This window comes from Accipiter gentilis, unplaced genomic scaffold (assembly GCF_929443795.1).
Source record: "Accipiter gentilis unplaced genomic scaffold, bAccGen1.1, whole genome shotgun sequence".
Classification (NCBI taxonomy): domain Eukaryota; kingdom Metazoa; phylum Chordata; class Aves; order Accipitriformes; family Accipitridae; genus Astur; species Astur gentilis.
Window position 1 is genome coordinate 4,449,742 of NW_026060868.1, and position 6,559 is coordinate 4,456,300.

The window sequence follows — 6,559 nt, forward strand, 5'->3', positions numbered from 1 at the left end:
GGGTCAGCAAGTGTAACCCGGCGCACCAGTAAGGGTTCCGGTACAATCCAGGAGTACCGGTGGGTATAGCAAAATTACCACGGAGTACCTCTGTGTGTACCGGAACTACCCCAGATTGTCGGGTAGGGGGCCAGGCCTACCGCAGAGCATCAGGTAGGGATACCGGGCCTAGCCTGGAGGGTCAGGTAGGAATGTCTGGTCTACACAGCACGCCCATAAGGTCAGCAGGTGTACCCCAGCGAACCAGTAAGGGTTCAGGTACTACCCTGCAGTACCGGTGGGTGTACCAATACTACCGCAGAGTACCGGTGGGGGTACCGGTACTACCCCAGCATATCGGGTATGGGTGCCAGGCCAACAACGGAGCATCAGGTAGGGATACCGGGCCTAAAACGGAGGGTCAGGTAGGAATGTCTGGTCCACACCGCGTGCCAGTAACGTCAGCAGGTGTACCCCAGTGAACCAGTAAGGGTTCACGTACTACACCGGAGTACCGGTGGGTGTACCGATACTACCGCAGAGTAACGGTGGGGGTACCGCTACTACCCCAGAACATCGGGTATGGGTGCCAAGCCTAATGCGGAGCATCAGGTAGGGATACCGGGTCTAACCTGTGGGGTCCGGTAGGGAGGCCGGGTCTAGTCCAGCGCGCACGAAGGGACAGCTGGTGTTCTCTGGCGCATCACAAAGGGTTCCGTTCCAAACCCAGAGTACCGGTGGGGGAACCGGTTCTACCTCGAAACATCGGGTAGGTAACCAGGCCTACCCCGGCGGGTCAGGTAGGAAGGGTGGGCGTAAAGCGGCGCGCCCGTAGGGTCAGCAGGTGTACCCCGGCGCACCAGTAAGGGTTCCGGTACAATCCAGGAGTACCGGTGGATATAGCAAAAGTACCGCGGAGTACTTCTGGGTGTACCCGTACTACCCCAGATTGTCGGGTAGGGGGCCAGGCCTACCGCAGAGCATCAGGTAGGGATACCGGGCCTAGCCTGGAGGGTCAGGTAGGAATGTCTGGTCTACACAGCAGGCCCGTAAGGTCAGCAGGTGTACCCCAGCGAACCAGTAAGGGTTCAGGTACTGCCCTGGAGTACCGGTGGGTGTACCAATACTACCACAGAGTACCGGTGGGGCTACCGGTACTACCCCAGCATATCGGGTAGGGATGCCAGGCCAACAACGGAGCATCAGGTAGGGATACCGGGACTAACACAGAAGGTCAGGTAGGAATGTCTGGTCCACACCGCGCGGCAGTAACGTCAGCAGGTGTACCCCAGTGAACCAGGAAGTGTTCACGTACTACCCCGGAGTACCGGTGGGTGTACCGATACTACCGCAGAGTAACGGTGGGGGTACCGCTACTACCCCAGAACATCGGGTATGGGTGCCAAGCCTAATGCGGAGCATCAGGTAGGGATAGCGGGTCTAACCTGTGGGGTCCGGTAGGGAGGCCGGGTCTAGTCCAGCACGCACGAAGGGACAGCTGGTGTTCTCTGGCGCATCACAAAGGGTTCCGTTCCAAACCCAGAGTACCGGTGGGGGAACCGGTTCTACCTCGAAACATCGGGTAGGTATACCAGGCCTAACCCGGAGGGTCAGATAGGAAGTGTGGGCGTAAAGCGGCGAGCCCATAGGGTCAGCAAGTGTAACCCGGCGCACCAGTAAGGGTTCCGGTACAATCCAGGAGTACCGGTGGGTATAGCAAAATTACCACGGAGTACCTCTGTGTGTACCGGAACTACCCCAGATTGTCGGGTAGGGGGCCAGGCCTACCGCAGAGCATCAGGTAGGGATACCGGGCCTAGCCTGGAGGGTCAGGTAGGAATGTCTGGTCTACACAGCACGCCCATAAGGTCAGCAGGTGTACCCCAGCGAACCAGTAAGGGTTCAGGTACTACCCTGCAGTACCGGTGGGTGTACCAATACTACCGCAGAGTACCGGTGGGGGTACCAGTACTACCCCAGCATATCGGGTATGGGTGCCAGGCCAACAACGGAGCATCAGGTAGGGATACCGGGCCTAAAACGGAGGGTCAGGTAGGAATGTCTGGTCCACACCGCGTGCCAGTAACGTCAGCAGGTGTACCCCAGTGAACCAGTAAGGGTTCACGTACTACACCGGAGTACCGGTGGGTGTACCGATACTACCGCAGAGTAACGGTGGGGGTACCGCTACTACCCCAGAACATCGGGTATGGGTGCCAAGCCTAATGAGGAGCATCAGGTAGGGATAGCGGGTCTAACCTGTGGGGTCCGGTAGGGAGGCCGGGTCTAGTCCAGCGCGCACGAAGGGACAGCTGGTGTTCTCTGGCGCATCACAAAGGGTTCCGTTCCAAACCCAGAGTACCGGTGGGGGAACCGGTTCTACCTCGAAACATCGGGTAGGTATACCAGGCCTACCCCGGCGGGTCAGGTAGGAAGGGTGGGCGTTAAAACGGCGCGCCCGTAGGGTCAGCAGGTGTACCCCGGCGCACCAGTAAGGGTTCCGGTACAATCCAGGAGTACCGGTGGGTATAGCAAAAGTACCGCGGAGTACCTGTGGGTGTACCGGTACTACCCCAGATTGTCAGGTAGGGGGCCAGGCCTACCGCAGAGGATCAGGTAGGGATACCGGGCCTAGCCTGGAGGGTCAGGTAGGAATGTCTGGTGTACAGAGCACGCCCGTAAGGTCAGCAGGTGTACCCCAGCGACCCAGTAAGTGTTCAGGTACTGCCCTTGAGTACCGCTAGGTGTACCGATACTACCGCAGAATAACGGTGGGGGTACGGCTACTACCCCAGAACATCGGGTATGCGTGCCAAGCCTAGTGCGGAGCATCAGGTAGGGATAGCGGGTCTAACCTGTGGGGTCCGGTAGGGAGGCCGGGTCTAGTCCAGCGCGCACGAAGGGACAGCTGGTGTTCTCTGGCGCATCACAAAGGGTTCCGTTCCAACCCCAGAGTACCGGTGGGGGAACCGGTTCTACCTCGAAACATCGGGTAGGTATACCAGACCTACCCCGGCGGGTCAGGTAGGAAGGGTGGGTCCAAAGCAGTGTGCCCGTAGGGTCAGCAGGTGTACCCCGGCGCACCAGTAAGGGTTCCGGTACAATCCAGGAGTACCGGTGGGTATAGCAAAAGTACCGCGGAGTACCTGTGGGTGTACCGGTACTACCCCAGATTGTCGGGTAGGGGGCCAGGCCTACCGCAGAGCATCAGGTAGGGATACCGGGCCTAGCCTGGAGGGTCAGGTAGGAATGTCTGGTCTACACAGCAGGCCCGTAAGTTCAGCAGGTGTACCCCAGCGAACCAGTAAGTGTTCAGGTACTGCCCTGGAGTACCGGTGGGTGTACCAATACTACCACAGAGTACCGGTGGGGCTACCGGTACTACCCCAGCATATCGGGTAGGGATGCCAGGCCAACAACGGAGCATCAGGTAGGGATACCGGGACTAACACAGAAGGTCAGGTAGGAATGTCTGGTCCACACCGCGCGGCAGTAACGTCAGCAGGTGTACCCCAGTGAACCAGGAAGTGTTCACGTACTACCCCGGAGTACCGGTGGGTGTACCGATACTACCGCAGAGTAACGGTGGGGGTACCGCTACTACCCCAGAACATCGGGTATGGGTGCCAAGCCTAATGCAGAGCATCAGGTAGGGATAGCGGGTCTAACCTGTGGGGTCCGGTAGGGAGGCCGGGTCTAGTCCAGCGCGCACGAAGGGACAGCTGGTGTTCTCTGGCGCATCAGAAAGGGTTCCGTTCCAAACCCAGAGTACCGGTGGGGGAACCGGTTCTACCTCGAAACATCGGGTAGGTATACCAGGCCTAACCCGGAGGGTCAGATAGGAAGTGTGGGCGTAAAGCGGCGAGCCCATAGGGTCAGCAAGTGTAACCCGGCGCACCAGTAAGGGTTCCGGTACAATCCAGGAGTACCGGTGGGTATAGCAAAATTACCACGGAGTACCTCTGTGTGTACCGGAACTACCCCAGATTGTCGGGTAGGGGGCCAGGCCTACCGCAGAGCATCAGGTAGGGATACCGGGCCTAGCCTGGAGGGTCAGGTAGGAATGTCTGGTCTACACAGCACGCCCATAAGGTCAGCAGGTGTACCCCAGCGAACCAGTAAGGGTTCAGGTACTACCCTGCAGTACCGGTGGGTGTACCAATACTACCGCAGAGTACCGGTGGGGGTACCGGTACTACCCCAGCATATCGGGTAGGGATGCCAGGCCAACAACGGAGCATCAGGTAGGGATACCGGGACTAACACAGAAGGTCAGGTAGGAATGTCTGGTCCACACCGCGCGGCAGTAACGTCAGCAGGTGTACCCCAGTGAACCAGGAAGTGTTCACGTACTACCCCGGAGTACCGGTGGGTGTACCGATACTACCGCAGAGTAACGGTGGGGGTACCGCTACTACCCCAGAACATCGGGTATGGGTGCCAAGCCTAATGCGGAGCATCAGGTAGGGATACCGGGTCTAACCTGTGGGGTCCGGTAGGGAGGCCGGGTCTAGTCCAGCGCGCACGAAGGGACAGCTGGTGTTCTCTGGCGCATCACAAAGGGTTCCGTTCCAAACCCAGAGTACCGGTGGGGGAACCGGTTCTACCTCGAAACATCGGGTAGGTATACCAGGCCTAACCCGGAGGGTCAGATAGGAAGTGTGGGCGTAAAGCGGCGAGCCCATAGGGTCAGCAAGTGTAACCCGGCGCACCAGTAAGGGTTCCGGTACAATCCAGGAGTACCGGTGGGTATAGCAAAATTACCACGGAGTACCTCTGTGTGTACCGGAACTACCCCAGATTGTCGGGTAGGGGGCCAGGCCTACCGCAGAGCATCAGGTAGGGATACCGGGCCTAGCCTGGAGGGTCAGGTAGGAATGTCTGGTCTACACAGCACGCCCATAAGGTCAGCAGGTGTACCCCAGCGAACCAGTAAGGGTTCAGGTACTACCCTGCAGTACCGGTGGGTGTACCAATACGACCGCAGAGTACCGGTGGGGGTACCGGTACTACCCCAGCATATCGGGTATGGGTGCCAGGCCAACAACGGAGCATCAGGTAGGGATACCGGGCCTAAAACGGAGGGTCAGGTAGGAATGTCTGGTCCACACCGCGTGCCAGTAACGTCATCAGGTGTACCCCAGTGAACCAGTAAGTGTTCACGTACTACCCCGGAGTACCGGTGGGTGTACCGATACTACCGCAGAGTAACGGTGGGGGTACCGCTACTACCCCAGAACATCGGGTATGGGTGCCAAGCCTAATGCGGAGCATCAGGTAGGGATAGCGGGTCTAACCTGTGGGGTCCGGTAGGGAGGCCGGGTCTAGTCCAGCGCGCACGAAGGGACAGCTGGTGTTCTCTGGCGCATCACAAAGGGTTCCGTTCCAAACCCAGAGTACCGGTGGGGGAACCGGTTCTACCTCGAAACATCGGGTAGGTATACCAGGCCTACCCCGGCGGGTCAGGTAGGAAGGGTGGGCGTAAAACGGCGCGCCCGTAGGGTCAGCAGGTGTACCCCGGCGCACCAGTAAGGGTTCCGGTACAATCCAGGAGTACCGGTGGGTATAGCAAAAGTACCGCGGAGTACCTGTGGGTGTACCGGTACTACCCCAGATTGTCGGGTAGGGGGCCAGGCCTACCGCAGAGCATCAGGTAGGGATACCGGGCCTAGCCTGGAGGGTCAGGTAGGAATGTCTGGTGTACAGAGCACGCCCGTAAGGTCAGCAGGTGTACCCCAGAGACCCAGTAAGTGTTCAGGTACTGCCCTTGAGTACCGATAAGGTGTACCGATACTACCGCAGAATAACGGTGGGGGTACGGCTACTACCCCAGAACATCGGGTATGCGTGCCAAGCCTAGTGCGGAGCATCAGGTAGGGATAGCGGGTCTAACCTGTGGGGTCCGGTAGGGAGGCCGGGTCTAGTCCAGCGCGCACGAAGGGACAGCTGGTGTTCTCTGGCGCATCACAAAGGGTTCCGTTCCAACCCCAGAGTACCGGTGGGGGAACCGGTTCTACCTCGAAACATCGGGTAGGTATACCAGACCTACCCCGGCGGGTCAGGTAGGAAGGGTGGGTCCAAAGCAGTGTGCCCGTAGGGTCAGCAGGTGTACCCCGGCGCACCAGTAAGGGTTCCGGTACAATCCAGGAGTACCGGTGGGTATAGCAAAAGTACCGCGGAGTACCTGTGGGTGTACCGGTACTACCCCAGATTGTCGGGTAGGGGGCCAGGCCTACCGCAGAGCATCAGGTAGGGATACCGGGCCTAGCCTGGAGGGTCAGGTAGGAATGTCTGGTCTACACAGCAGGCCCGTAAGTTCAGCAGGTGTACCCCAGCGAACCAGTAAGTGTTCAGGTACTGCCCTGGAGTACCGGTGGGTGTACCAATACTACCACAGAGTACCGGTGGGGCTACCGGTACTACCCCAGCATATCGGGTAGGGATGCCAGGCCAACAACGGAGCATCAGGTAGGGATACCGGGACTAACACAGAAGGTCAGGTAGGAATGTCTGGTCCACACCGCGCGGCAGTAACGTCAGCAGGTGTACCCCAGTGAACCAGGAAGTGTTCACGTACTAC